Source organism: Geotrypetes seraphini, chromosome 8 (assembly GCF_902459505.1).
Source record: "Geotrypetes seraphini chromosome 8, aGeoSer1.1, whole genome shotgun sequence".
NCBI lineage: Eukaryota > Metazoa > Chordata > Amphibia > Gymnophiona > Dermophiidae > Geotrypetes > Geotrypetes seraphini.
The window spans coordinates 72,893,918-72,908,780 of record NC_047091.1 but is presented as its reverse complement, the minus strand read 5'-3'; the positions used below and the strand labels follow the sequence as shown (position 1 = coordinate 72,908,780).

Below are 14,863 nucleotides of genomic sequence, written 5' to 3'. Positions count from 1 at the left end.
ATACAGGTTGCTATTAAAAAGCTTAAATTGGCCAAAGCACCGGGCCCTGACGACTTTGGCCCAGAATTCTATAAATTACTGGACCCCCCGACTCTAGCATCTTTACAACAATACTTTATGGGATTACGCAGCGTCACCCCCCCGGGGGATACACACAATAGGGTGCATGTTATTATTCTTCCTAAGCCTGGGCGGCCGCTTGATGCCGTGGGCTCCTACCGCCCCATCTCTCTTCTTAACCAGGATGTAAAAATTCTGGCTAGTATATTGGCGGCGCGCCTCAATAAATTCTTACCTACACTCATCCACGAAGACCAAGTCGGCTTTGTACCTGGTAGGCACGCGTCCATGAATCTATTACGGGTCCTGGTGGTGTTACAACACCCCCGAGCCGCCTCTGATAGGGCGCTCATTACTAGCCTCGATGTTGTAACCAGACAGACTTCGTGCCTGCCCTGGTTCCGGATAAGGTTCCTATTGAGACTCCCAGTAAAACCCGGAAAGGAGTGCCCAAAGGTTGTCCTGAGAAGAATCGGTCTGATTCTCACCCTGACCTCCAGAGGGAGTTGGAATATCCTGAAAGTCCCCTAGACCAGCAATATTCAGGTCACCAAAGGAGGAGCTCTAGAGCTGCTTTGAGGACTGCTGAATCAGCCAGGTTAGGGTGTGGCCCAATCAGTATAAAACCAGCAGCTCAGTTCAAGGGAGGAAGCAGGTTAGGGAGAAGGTTGGGACCTTTGCTCCCTGCGAGTCTCCTTGGGCCAGGCAGAGGCGAACCCGTCTCACCCATGGAGGTACAAGAAGCTGGAGATATTTTGGAAGAAACTGTGCCTGAGCTGGAACTCCCAATGGAAACTGAACTCTTGCCAGAGGAAATGAGCTTGGCTGAGGAAGCCATGGAAGTTGGTTTGTCTACCAGCTGTACCTGCTAAAGGAAGCTAACAGTGAAGAATCAGTGAGTGCATTTTTTTTCGTGTTTGTTCAGCTTGCTGTGTGTAAAAGACTGTCTTGAATGAAGCTGAACCTTGAAGGACTTTGTGGTTTCTTTTCTGCTCTGTTTTTTTTCTTTTTGTTAAGAAGCTGTTGGTGCCTGAATTGAGGGAGAGGTTTGCTATAATCTGGGAGGGAAATTTGAAGCTATTATAAGCTAAAAAGTAAAGCAAACCTGAGGCACTCTCCTTATCCTGACAGTGCAAGGCTTGGCTGTCAGAGGCTTCTTTTGGAAACACTAGCAATAGGGCAGCCAGTGCCTTAAACCCTATTGTGTTATTCAGTGTTTGGAAGGAACTAAATTGCCCTGTTTAGGAGCATGGTTAATTGAGAGCTAAGGAAAACATAAAACCCAGTGGGGTGAAGGAAAAAAAAAGTATTTTTTTTGTTTTTATTTATGTTTGGACTGTTCATTACTTTGCTGGGTGAACTTGGACTGAAGATATTTCACTTAATTGTTTTGAGTAGGACTGCTAAGAAGCCTGCCCTTATTACTTTGAAGAAAATAAAACCTGAAGTTTTTTTACTTCTCATTCTGAGGAATTGTGGTTTATTTTTTTGCTTTTGGTTCTTGGTGTCATTCCTTGACTGCAGGGTGACTCCAGTCTGGGTCACACGCAGGTGTCATTGTTGTGTAATCACTGTACGTGCTGTGGAATCTCACGCAGGCCCCCAGACCCGGTTACAATGTAGAAAAAGCATTTGATATGGTCTCGTGGCCCCACCTGTTCCGGACGCTTGCCCGATTTGGAATCCAGGGGGATTTTCTTGACTGGTTGCTGGCTTTATATCGTCGCCCCACGTCCCAACTCTTGGTGAACGGCGGGATCTCTAACCCCTTCCCTTTAGGAAGAGGCACACGCCAGGGCTGCCCACTTTCACCCCTCCTCTTTCTTCTCTCGCTTGAACCTTTGGCAGCCCGAATTCGTCGGGATGAGGGGCTGGAGGGTCTTCGGGTGGGCTCCAGCGAATTTCGTATTAGCATGTTCGCTGATGACATGCTTCTATATGTTAATAATGCAGATCGGACAATGCCTGCCCTGATGTCCCTCATTAGAACGTATGGTATTTTTTCTGGATTGAAAATAAACTTCGATAAAACGGAGGCTCTCTTGTTGGGGGGTTCACCATCGGAGCCCTGGTGTAGAGACCTTGGTGTGGGTATTGCCTCCGGAAAATTGAAGTATCTAGGTATTATGCTTTATAGAGACCCGCATAAGTTATACGAGGCTAATATCTCCGCCACCATTGGACGGATCAAATCTCTCTGTCTTAAATGGCACTAGTTGCCTCTTTCGCTCTTGGGACGCGTGGCTTTGGTGAAAATGGTGCTGTTTCCAAAATTGCTCTACCCATTACAGACTATACCTGTCTGGATTTCCCGTGCGGACGAACGCAACTATCAATCCGTCATTTGTTCCTTTGTGTGGAAGGGGAGGAGGGCACGCGTCAACTCAATTAAACTCTCTCAGAGCAGGGATCGTGGGGGACTGGGCCTGCCCGCCCTGCGCATCTATAATGTCGCTGCGTTACTTCGCTGGATTCACGAACAACTAGTCTCTTCGTGAAGATATTCCCCTGAATCTTTACTTGAGGACTGCTGTCTGCCTTGGTCCTTTTCCTCCTTTCTCCATGGAGCGGGGAGGGGGGGCGCACAACCTCATCCTGCTGTTGCTCTACCTTTTCTTCTACCTTTCAAACGGGCTTGGCGCTGGTGGCAATCTCTCCAGAACAGGTTGCCCACCGTATCCCCGTTTCTCTCCCTTCTCCGGAATCCTAATTTTGCTTCCGGGGTGGAGGGTCTGGCGGGACTGAGAGATCGCACCACGCGAACCACAACTGTGGGAGATGTTTTGGTTCTGGGCGGGGGGAAGTTCCCTTCCTTTGCACAAATGCGGACGGCATGGCGCTTGCCTCCTGCACACATATACACTTTTTTGCAAATTCATCACTATATCCACTCCTTGGTGCGTGCACACGGGGATAGTTGGAGGAATGGTCCTCTGGATCTGATTTTTCTCACCACACCTACTGCCTCAAACAAGATCTCCACCTGTTATAAAATGGGGAGAGACCATTTAGGGGAGGGATGCCTCAATGTCCTGGGGGGTGAGTGGTCCACAGAACTTGGCATGCAGGTTTCTAAGGTAGACCTCAGGCTTCTTTTTCAGACACTTTACTTGCATGTGAAAGCCTCGGGCCTACAGGAAACACAGTATAAAATATTGCACCGGTCCTACATTACCAGAGCTAGGGGCTATCAGATGGGCTTATGGCGTGATGACATATGTTCTAAATGTACTTCCCATAAAGGTGACTATGTCCACTCATTCTTTACTTGCTCCAAACTGCATTTCTGGACTTCAGTAAAGCTCCATTTAGCGAATGTCCTGCACTGTACTGTGCCCTGGAATCCTCCCGCATTACTGTTGGGAGATGTTACTGATTTTAACCTATACGGCCTGGACTTCCCCGCTCATAAATATCTCTTTCATGCGCTCCTTGTGGGCAAACAACTTGTCTTGAAGCACTGGGCCACAGAGGAGGTGCCTACATATGGTATGTGGTCAGCACGGATGCAACTACAGGCACGATTTGAACTGGACACCTATGCGTCCCGTCCCCAACCACACTGGAAACTCTATTGCTCCCTCTGGAGGAAATCTCTAGATTCAGATGTCTTTACTCAATCTGCAGAGGAGGTTCCTGCGATGCAGGAGTCTGTATAAGCTTACTTTATTTGCATGTTATAACCTGAATTATGTACCCCTCCCTTCCCTTTGTTTTCATGCCTTGGGCCCCAAGTCCGAGCGCTTGCATACTTCAGTTATGCTTCTTTGAGTACCATTTGGTTCTTGCATATGTGTTTCTTGACTCTGAACCCTCAACAGTGTGAGTATTCTAACCCTAACCCTAACCCTAATCCTAACCCTAACCCTAAAACTATAAAAATATACCTTAAGAATCACGAACGATGATATTCAAAGAAAGCTGCCACTCACATAGATTTAACCAAAATTAAAAAAAGGAATGTCATCTGACTATGTAAAAAAGGGGGGCTGGGGGGTGGATGGGAGTTGGGTATGGGGTAGGGGTGGTGATGGGAGAAAAGGGGGGAAGGAAGGGTGGGGGAGTGGGAGTGAGAGTGCTGGAGGAAGGAAGGGAGGGAGAGAAGGAAGAGTGTGTGGGGGTGGGTATGGGGAGAGGAGGGAAGGGAGAGTGTGGGGGTTGATGGGAGTTGGGTATGGGGTAGGGGGGGTGGGAGAAAAGGGGGGAAGGAAATGTGGGGGAGGGGGTAGGGGGAAGTGAGGGTGCGGGGGGGGAGGAAGGGAGGGAGAGAAGGAAGAGCGGGTGGGGTAGGGGTGGGGTAGCAGGAGGGGAGAGGAGGGAAAGGAAGGGGAAGAAGAGGAGGGAGGGGGAAGGGCAAGATGTCTTTTTAAACCCCCTTTTTTATTTTCTCTTTTTTTTCTTACTTTTTTCTCCCTTTTCCCCTCTTGCCCTTCCCCCTCCTTCCTCTTCTTCCCCTTCCTTTTTACCTCCTTCCCTCCCCTCCCCTTCCCTTCCTTCCTCTCCCCTCCTCCTACCCCTCCCCTCCCCCACCCCCACCCCACCCACTCTTCCTTCTCTCCCTTCCTTCCTCCCCCGCAAATTGATTCACATCGATTCATCGATGTGAATCAGTTTGAATCAGCAAATTGGGCAACGCCACTGTGCACATATTACATGGATAAATGTTATTATGCTAAACATGTACATGGGTAATTTTAAACACTTACATGTTAACACCTAATTTATAAAACTACCCTCGATGGGGGCTATAAAATTGGTGCCAATAATATCGCACCTATTATGCATGTGAATGTTTAGAATAATGCCATTTGCATGTGTATGTGGTAATATTTAGAAATAAAACAAAAACAAAGAAAATAAGGTAATACCTTTTTTATTAGACTAACTCAATGCATTTTACGATTAGCTTTCAAAGGTAATCTCTTCTTTTTCTTCAGATCAGAAATAAGCAAATGTTGACACATATCAGTATATATAAGTGAAACATGAAAGCATTTCAGTGATAGTTTCACAAGAAGAGGGAGAGGTGGGTGGGTAAGTAGGAGACAGAGAGGTGACAAAGCAGCTTAAATTTCTTTGTAGTGTGAAAGAAAGCTGAATTGTAGGTGTGAAAATATTTCATCATTTATTTTCAAAGTCTTCCGGGTCCGATTTGGGGCCGATTCCAGCAGGCCCAACCAATTCACAACCGCCAAATATTGAAATGAGGATGATCAGAGGAACGCCCCCTCTGCCCGCACGGATCGCTAGTGTGTAGAGAATGACACGGTGGCGGGTTACCCGCGGCTAGCTGCGTTTAGCCACGGGTAGCCCGCCGAAACGGGGAAGAAAAAATAGTGGCCTCTGCGGGACGGGGACAAGGCCATTCACCGCCCCGTGGAGCGGTGAATGGACTTGTCCCCGCAGTGAGGCAATCAAGATCGCGCGGTCCCCGCCATCTCCCTCCCTCCACCTCACCTCACTAGTAGTGTGCGATCCTGATGCACGTGCAGACCATCTGCTTTCCCAGCAGATGGTCTGCGCATGCGTTTTGCGTCTGGGTTTTTTTTTTCAGGCCTCGACTTTCCTGCTTTCCCAGGGAAGGGCAATCCCCGGTGGCAGCAGCCTCTTCCCTTTCACCGACACTGTCAGCTGGTCATGCCCTGCTCTCTTCCGCCTTCCGTACAGGGCGAGCTGAAACCTGGAGTGACTCAAATAGGGGGTATTTTCTTTTTGAGATATCCATGCAAATGTGTAGTCAGATACTGTTCTTTAAAAGTATATTTTTACGGATCCATCTCATTTGATAAGTTTCCTCTCAATGAAACGTCTTGAGAAAGGAATAGCTGGGCCTAATGAAGTTTAGCTCTCTGTACTGCAGTAGACATACGGCTTTCTTTGACAATATTTTTGATTTTGATTAATGTCTCTACTCTTTAAATCTTGGATCTAAGTTATTGAGGACTAGTGTGTGATGAAGAGAGTTTATTTTATGTATTTTTATTTTTATGTTTTGCTGTGTTTTTCAATATTTGAAAAATTAAGTTAATTTGGTTCTTGATCGCACTTTTCTGTACAAGATGTTTATGCTTGGTAATTCTATAAAACTGTATAAATAAATAAATAAAAATTAAAAAAAAAACCCGCAGGCTCGCTCTGCAGGGAAGGTGGCAGAGATCCAGGGCTCGGAGCAGAGAGGACATGGGGGAGAAATTAGGGCTGGAAGATCGGGACCGGACAGGCTTCCATTTTGTTGCTTGCAGAAACACCCCCTCCTCCCCCCCCCGAGACTGACAGCTAAGATCAGGCATGGCTGGAAGATCGGGGCAGTGTGCAGGGCGGCAATGGAGCAGGAGAGTCGGCAGAGACAGTCGCTTCTTCTCTTGATCGGCCAGCCCAATTGGTGGCCCAAATATGTTTTGTGAATCGGGTCCCTGCCTACTTTGCATGCCGTTCCCCTCATTTGCATGCGCAGATCGGAAGCAGATCGCAGCTGAGGTTAGTGAATTGGACCAGAGGGAAATCGGGTCGAAAAGGGGTCGCAAACCGACTGGTACATGATTGGTTTGCTTGTGAACCTAGCCCTTACACTCTTGGATTGTCTTAACATTTCCTTTTAGTATTCTTACCTGAAAATCATTGGTGCAGTGATCAGTTTTTCCAAAGTGTTGTCCGACAAAGGTGACATCCTGGTTGGCATTGCAATTTTTAATATGATATCTGTGTAAGTTGATCCTAGTCTTTAGCATCTGGCCTGTTTCACCAATGTAACATCCTTCTTTGTTCTTATTGCATTGAATGATATACAATACACCACATTAGAAGATGAACATGTGAAGGATCCCTTTATATTGAATGTTTTTCTCATGAGTGACTATGGAATCCTTTCAGATGTGCTCGCACAGTTTGCAGCTTACCACACCGCAAGGATGTGTGCCTTTCTCTTCTTTATGGGTTTGTGTAGGGAGTTTGCTTTTTACCAGTTTTTGTTTCAGATTAGGTGGCTGATGGAAGGCCAGCACAGGTGGAGCTGGGAACATTTCTTTTAGTAATTCATCTTCCTGGAATAGTGGTTGTAGATCTCGTATAATTTTTCCTAGTTTTTCCAGCTCTGGATTGTACGTCACCACCAAGGGGGTACTTCCTGTGGTTTTCATGTCCTTGTAAGGCATGTTTAAGTACAAATGCCAAAATTCTATCTAAGCTTTATTCTGTAAACATGAATATAACTTACATAGGCTCAGATTCACTTAAAGTAGCAACTCAATCGCTGTTGACCAATTCTCTGGCCGACTTTTAAACAGCGATTGATTCACTATCAAGTTTGCAGGCAAATGATTTGCACGGAGGTGTAAATCATTTGCATGCAAACTCACTGACTCAATCACTCAGTGAGCGATTGAGTCGGTGCAGAGCCCTGACAGTAGTGACAGGAGAAGCAGCCTCCTGTCACTGCTGTCAGGGCTTCTGTCGGGAGGCTTTTTTTATCTTTTCATTTTTTTTAATGGTACAAATATTTTGCGTATATTACACACACAAAATATCTGCCCAATTAAAAAAAATGATAAAGGCCTCCCGACAAAAGCTCCCCCAACCCCAAAAAATGGCAGGAAGGATGCCCACTCCCTCCTTCCATCAGCCCACTCCTCCCGCCAAACTTCCCCCAACCGCTCGCCCGCCGAACTTATGGAAGGAGGGATGCCTACTTCTTCCTGCCATTGCCCACTCCCCTGCCGAAACACTCCACCCCGCAGAACTTAGATATGGCAGGAGGGATGTTCACTGCCTCCTGCTGTCGAGCCCTCCACGCTGTCGCCATCGCCCTCCCCACATACCTTTAACTTGGGAGCAGGAAGGGTGCACAGTCCCTCCTGCTCCTCCAGCATCTTCCTGCTCAATGCGGGCCTTAGGCCCCACCCCGGTGCATCAGGCACCTCGGGCTCCTCCCTTGGGAGGGGTCTGAGGTGTCTGTCCCAATCAGGGTCTTCCTTATGGAGGAGCCTAAGGAACTCCCTGATTGGCCAAAACAATGGTCAATCAAAGACTTCCTTAGGCTCCTCAAGGGAGGAGTCCGAGGTGCCTGAACCTATCATGATGCGCTGGGCGGAGCCTAAGGCCTGAATTGGGCAGGAGGAGGCCAGAGGAGCAGGAGGGTCTGAGTACCCCTCCTGAAACCAACTTAAAGGTATGGGGAGGGGGTGTCCTGTGGCATGAGGGAGTTGGCATCCCCCCTGCCATTTGTTTCAGGGAGGGGGAGGGAGAGAGTGAGCAAGTGAGTGGGCAGGCACCTTCAGGGCAGGAGGGAGTGGTCATCCCTCCTGCCTTTTTCTTTGGGGAGGGGAGGGGTTGGTCTTTCTGGGCAGGAGGGAGTGGGCATCCCTCCTGCTGTTTTATTCGCAGGGGAAGGGAGTGAGCATCCCTCCTGCCATTTGTCTTAGGGTTGCAGCGTTTGTCAGAGGGAAGGGGGCACTGCGCGATTGTCGGGGGCCATTGGCAGCAGTGGTTTTTTTTGTTTTTTTTTTTATGGCCAGATATTTTGCTTGTGTAATACACGCAAAATATCTGTGCCATTAAAAAAAAGAGAAAAATAATCTCGGCAGACCTGTCGGTAACATGGTTACTGACAGATCTACAGCAGTCGGGTTTTAGGATCGAAAAACCCGATGCAAAATAGCCAAGCAAATTTTAGTGAATCAATCGCTTGCCTATTTTGCATGGGGTTCTACAAATTTGCATGGCCGGATCGGAAAATGGGCGATTGCGGTGGGCCGTTTTGTGAATCGGGTCGGTTAGCAGCAATCATCGCTGACTTTAGTGAATCAGAGCCATAGTGTGTATTTGGAAGGGGGTGTAAACAGGGAGCGGACCTGCCAAGTCTCCTGCTTTTGTGGGTCACCTTCTGCACTCCTACTGGAGTGCCGGGATCTCCTGATGAGATGCCTCCCCATCCAGTGGCAGCAGGAAATGCCTTCATGAAATGTCGTCTCTTTGCTGCTGATCCCCAAACCAATTTCTTAAAATACAATTTTTATTTGGTATACCACCAATACCTCCATGAAGTTCACAGCGTTTTACATATGTAATTATGGTGATAGAAATTAAAAACAAGTATTTAGGAATTATTAGTAACAGATTCAAGAAATAGGTCTTTTCTGAAACATTTAAAATTAGATTGCTGGTTAATATTAGTTGGTAATGCTTTCCACATTTTTGCTGCTTGATATGTCCATGTGGAGTTAAAAGTTCTATTGTAGCTAATGTTCCTACTGAAAAGTATCAATAAAAGAGTTACTCCTCCCCAGGCTGTTATAGAGAAACCTTTAGAAGTGCTAAGGGGCACAAATAATTCATGAAATGATGATGGAGTCTCCTGCCAATGATGATGTTTTAGGTTTTAGCAGTTAATTTATTTATTTTTATGCGCTGGTTAGATCAGTCCTTGACTTTCGATTTAGATTTGAACTTAGATAGTTCGGCCTCAGTATCCAAAGACATTTATCCAGATAACGGAGACCCAATTTGTAGATTTTCTTGGGTTGGGATGAATGCTACTATATGTTCAATGCCACTGACAATCATTACGGACTGCTCCGGATAGAATTGGAGTGGAGCAAGGGTGGAGCAAGGACATATGACCATCATAACACCACTAGAGGTCAGGGATTGCACCTGACTTGAGCTTCTGTTGGTGGCCTCATCCTGCTACCTCACCATTTCCCACACCATGGGCATAGCTGAACTGTGCTGTTTCACGTACAGCATTAGATTGGCATGTGCATATTATTCAGATCATGTAGACATTCAGCCTATTATCTGGATAGCTATCGAACAACTTTAAGAAAAGCTGCCCTAAATTTATCTGGATACCTCTCCGGATGGTAGTGAAATTTGCCACTCTGCACTTACATTCAGCACCACCTGCTATCCAGAGAGTGGCACGGAGTACACCTGCAGAATTGATACGCCAGCATTTAAATAAAAGAAAACCACAACTTTCAATTATTTTGGACAGTTTATTGGACCGTTAATTCTCAGTTTAATTTCCTGTCTTTCCTGGACCTCAAGGTAGACTTGCCAACGAGTCCACAGCTGACACAGTTGATGAACTTGCACAGTTGACCCTTCTACGCTCATTCGTTCTTCATTCGGATTTGTGTTCACTTCATTTGCATGCTTTGGATGTTAAGTGATAGAGCTGCTCTCTTTCTGCCTCTGTCTAAGACAGACATGTCAAACTCTGGCCCATGGGGTGTTCAAAATTGGCCTGCCAGACATTTTAAACTTTATAGTAAATCTGGCCCGCCGGCATGAATCACTGCCGCCTCTGCTGCTCTTCTTTCGCGTCTGCCTTCACCTGATCTCCTCTTCAAAGCTGCCTGCTGAGGATCGCCGGCCGGCTTTAGCGAACCTCGCAGGCCGCTCTCTACCTCGGTAGCACGTTCCCTCTGATGCGATCCCATACGTCAGAGGAGGGGCGGGATCGCATCAGAGGGAATGTGCTACCAAGGTGGAGAGTGGCCTGCGAGGTTTGCTACAGCCGGCCGGCGATCCTCAGCAAGCTGCTTTGAAGAGGAGACCAGGTGAAGGCAGATGCGAATGAAGAGTAGCAGCGGCAGCAGCGGTTTGTGCCGGTGGGTCAGAAGAGGCCAGGAAGCCAGGATGGAGGGAGGGTAGAAACGATGGGCCTATTCTGAAGATGATACCGGGAAGAAGGGGGGGATGGGGGGAACATACAGGCCTTCGGGACAGGGACGGGCCCTGGTGTAGAAGTACCTGGAGGGAGAGAAGAAGGGATCCAGATGTGCATATGCCGGACTGAGTGGAGGGTGGGGTGGGGAAGAAATAAAACAGAGGAGAGGGAGAGAGGGAAGGAACAGAAAGAGAGAGAAGTTGGACACAAGGGATGGGGTGGAGGGGAGATAGAGATACTGGATAGGAGGGTAGTTGGGAAGAGAAACAGAGAGATCATAGACCCTGGGGTGGTGGGGAAGGAGGGAGAGATGCTGTACAAAAGGGTAGTTGAGAAAAGAACAGATGGTGGATCTGGGGATGGTGGGGGTCTATTTCTGCAGCAGCAGATATGGACATGAAAAAAAGGAAAGATGCCAAACCTCCAGGGGAGGGAAGGGAAATGGAAGGGGAGGACAGAGATGGAAGATGGATGGTTAACACAGAGAAAGAAGAAAATGACAAATGGGCAGGAGACCCTGGCAAGCGAGTTATCAGAAGACAACCAGAGCCTGGGACCAAACAAAATGTAGAAAAAAATAATTTTATTTTCTGTTTTGTGATTACAATATTTATTTTGTTTACACCATAGAGCTGGTGTAGGGTTGGAGACATTGTAACCCTCTACTTCTACTAAGACTAAGCCATAGTCACTTAGGGGCCCTTTTATTAAGGTGCGCATTTAGTGCGCGCTAAATCGGTTAGCATACCTTAATTAAATGACCCCTGATTATCTTAATTAAAAATTTGGCCCGCGGCTTAGTCTTTTTTTTCAGATTTCGGCTCCTTATGTGATTGAGTTTGACACCCCTGGTCTAAGACCATGTTCTCCCAACTGTTGCGGATTTCAGTGTTGTACTTGAGAGCATCTTTGAATCCGAGGCATGGACGTATTCTGTGAGATCTGTGCTCAGTTTTCCGTTTGCATTGGAGGATAAACATGGGAATTCTGGGAGCCCACTGAAGCAGAACTTTCACCACTGGGAATGTGGCACCTTTCAAAACTCCTCTTTTGAAGACTTTAATTGGCCGATTACATTGCAGATGCATTTTAGGGAGTGTTGATGGTATTGTTCAAACTGCAGACAATAGTAAAAGTCTGTTTACCCGCATAAACATGTGGTTTAGTTATTATTCCATGACTGTGGCTTAAGCTATTCGTGCTGGGTGACGGTGCTCTTAGGGATGTGTATTCATTTGAAACGACATGTGATCCTTTATCTGCCTGAAATGACAGGATATGCATGTGTATTTTATAAAATACCTGAGTACCCATGTAGAGTACATGAACCCATCTAAGTTCCTCAGAGTAGGTGTGAACTTTAAATGGTATGACAATGAGAGCAAAAAGTCAGATTTCTTCAAATAATAACAAATTGTTGCTTATAATGACTGGGGTTGCCCATTCAACAAATTACTTATAATTGGAAGAATTGGAGTAGATTAAATTATAATTTTTGGTGGAATTCCCTATGTCACATATATAAAATGGAAAGATTTATTGCAATACAGTGAAGATGTTTTAGGAAATTTCAAGATGTGTGGGAGCCATTAACAAAATATTGCACTGATTAGATGACATTTTTCCCCTTAATTTTACAGGCTCAATTATGAGGGGGGTGGGGGGATAATTTTATGATTTTGTTATTATATATTGTACAATGTATTTGATTATATAATAGAAAGGGGTGGGAAGGGTGGAAGATAATAGCAAATTATTTGTACTATTGATGATTATTAAGTGATATATTTATGATTATTTGTTTTAACATATTGTTACACTTATTGTATATTTGAAAATGAATAAAGATATAAAAAATAAATAAATGTGTGCATGGGCATTTGTGTTCTGGGTGCCTTTGTACCAAGTTCTTCTGTTGATCGCTATTCTTGGTTTGCCTCTCCATTTGACCGTCTCACATACATGTCCTGACATAAATCAGGATCACATTGTTCAGCATTCAAATCCATAGAGCATTAAGGATTATATTGCTGGCTGGTGCACTTCACAAATGCAGGCAACCTGCAATATAAGGGTAAATTAACCTCTTTAATGACATTTAAAGTAAGCATGTGCACCAGCCTTTTCTCTCTCTTCAGGCATAGAACTTAATAGTTGCATAAATCAGTTTCCAATCTAACTGTAATTAAACAAAAGAAAAAACTTTCTGTCGGACCTCAAGAAGCCACTATTGCACAGGAGGGACAGCTTAAAGTAAGGGAGAACGAGAGGGCACTCTCTAAAGTTAAAAGGGGATAGACTCCTTACAAACGTAAGAACATAAGCAGTGCCTCCGCCGGGTCAGACCACAGGTCCATCTCGCCCAGCAGTCCGCTCCCGAGGCGGCCCAAACCAGGTCAAGACCTGTCTGAATCATCAGAAGGGGCTCCCTTGCCACCTTGGATTCCCATTTAAGTCCTGCCTTCCTATCGAAGTCCTAGCCCTCCGGTCTTGCACATGCACGACCAGGTTAGTTTATACTCATTACCTGATTAACTTCCTATACTTGTGTTACATCCCAGCTCCTCCCTCAGTATCCCACGATCCCTTTATCCCTCAGGAATCCGTCCAATCCCTGTTTGAATCCCTGTACCGTACTCTGCCTGATCACTTCCTCCGGTAGCGCATTCCAAGTGTCCACGACCCTTTGGGTGAAAAAAAACTTCCTTGCATTTGTTTTGAACCTGTCTCCCTTCAGTTTCTCAGAATGCCCCCTCGTATTTGCTGTACCCTTCAGTCTGAAGAATCTGTCCCTATCCACCCTCTCTATGCCCCTCATGATCTTGAAGGTCTCTATCATATCTCCCCTGAGCCTCCTTTTCTCCAGAGAGAAGAGCCCCAGCCTATCGGCGTATGAGCAGTGTTCCAGCCCTCTTACCAATTTCATTGCTCTCCTTTGGACTCTCTCAAGTACCGCCATGTCCTTCTTGAGGTGTTCTTCTTCACCCAGAGAGTGGTGGAAAACTGGAACGATCTTTCGGAGGCTGTCGTAGGGGAAAACACCCTCCAGGGATTCAAGACAAAGTTAGACAAGTTCCTGCTGAACCAGAAAGTACACAGGTAAGGCTAGTCTCAGTTAGGGCACTAGTCTTTGACCTAGGGGCCACCGCGGGAGCAGACTGCTAGGTACGATGGACCACAGGTCTGACCCAGCAGCGGCAATTCTTATGTCCTTGTATTCTTAAGATCAAACTGACAGAAGCCGGACTCCTGCCATGCCTCAGAATTAGACTTTACTCAATGTTACAAGGAGACCCCTTTTCCTACCTTAGTCAACTTTCTGGTCTGCAGTCTTTCTGGTCCTTTGCAAGCTTTCTATTTCTCTTCTAGGTCTCTCTGTTTGCTACTTGCTCTGCATATTTCACTCTCTCTAGATCAATGGTCTCAATTTCAAACCCTTTGCAGGGCCACATTTTGTATTTGTAGAAAAAAAGAGTTAATGTCTTATTAAAGAAACGACAATTTTGCATGAGGTAAAACTCTTTATAATTTATAAATCTTTTGTATTGGTTAAGTCTTAATAATAATAGCTAAAGAGACATATGATTAAGAAACTGTTTTATTTTACTTTGGTGATTAGGATAAACATGTAGAGGGCTTCAAGATAGTACCTGGTGAGCCGCATGTGGCCCCCGGGCTGCGAGTTTGAGACCGCTGCTCTAGATAGACCCCACTATCCTGGCTGAGCAGTCTGGTTAGCTTTCTTTTACAGTGATCCTGTGAGGGAGTGCACTTAAGGAGAACTGGGGTTATTCCATCATAGGCGGATATAGGATGAAGAAAAGAAGTCAGGAGCTTAGCAGTAATTTTCAGCATTTACAAATTACCATAGACTCATCAATCTAGGCAAATGCATGACAGATCTAAATTTATAAGCAGGAATTTGAAGTAGAGAATGACACAGAAACAAATTTGTCCCCATCCCCGCAGGAACTCAATTTCCCCGTCCCATCCCCGTGAGTTTTGTCGCTGTCGCTGCCCCATTCCTGTAAGCTCTGCCTTAACCACACAGGCCTCGAATGCTTATAATTTTAAAGTGTTTGAGGCTTGTGCGGATGAGGACAGGGCTTAGGCATTGGTGGAATGAGGCATTAT

General features: G+C 46.0%; 1 protein-coding gene across 1 annotated transcript in view; it reads left to right on the top strand.

Annotated features, from left to right (window-relative positions):
* Positions 1 to 726: 726 nt before the first annotated feature.
* NRXN2 (neurexin 2) overlaps positions 727 to 14,863 on the top strand; it is a 1,565,743-nt gene continuing 1,551,606 nt past the window's right edge. Inside the window, exon 1 of the mRNA XM_033953607.1 lies at positions 727 to 955. The gene's annotated coding sequence lies outside the window, so the exon portion shown is untranslated. The remainder of the gene's footprint in view (positions 956 to 14,863) is intronic.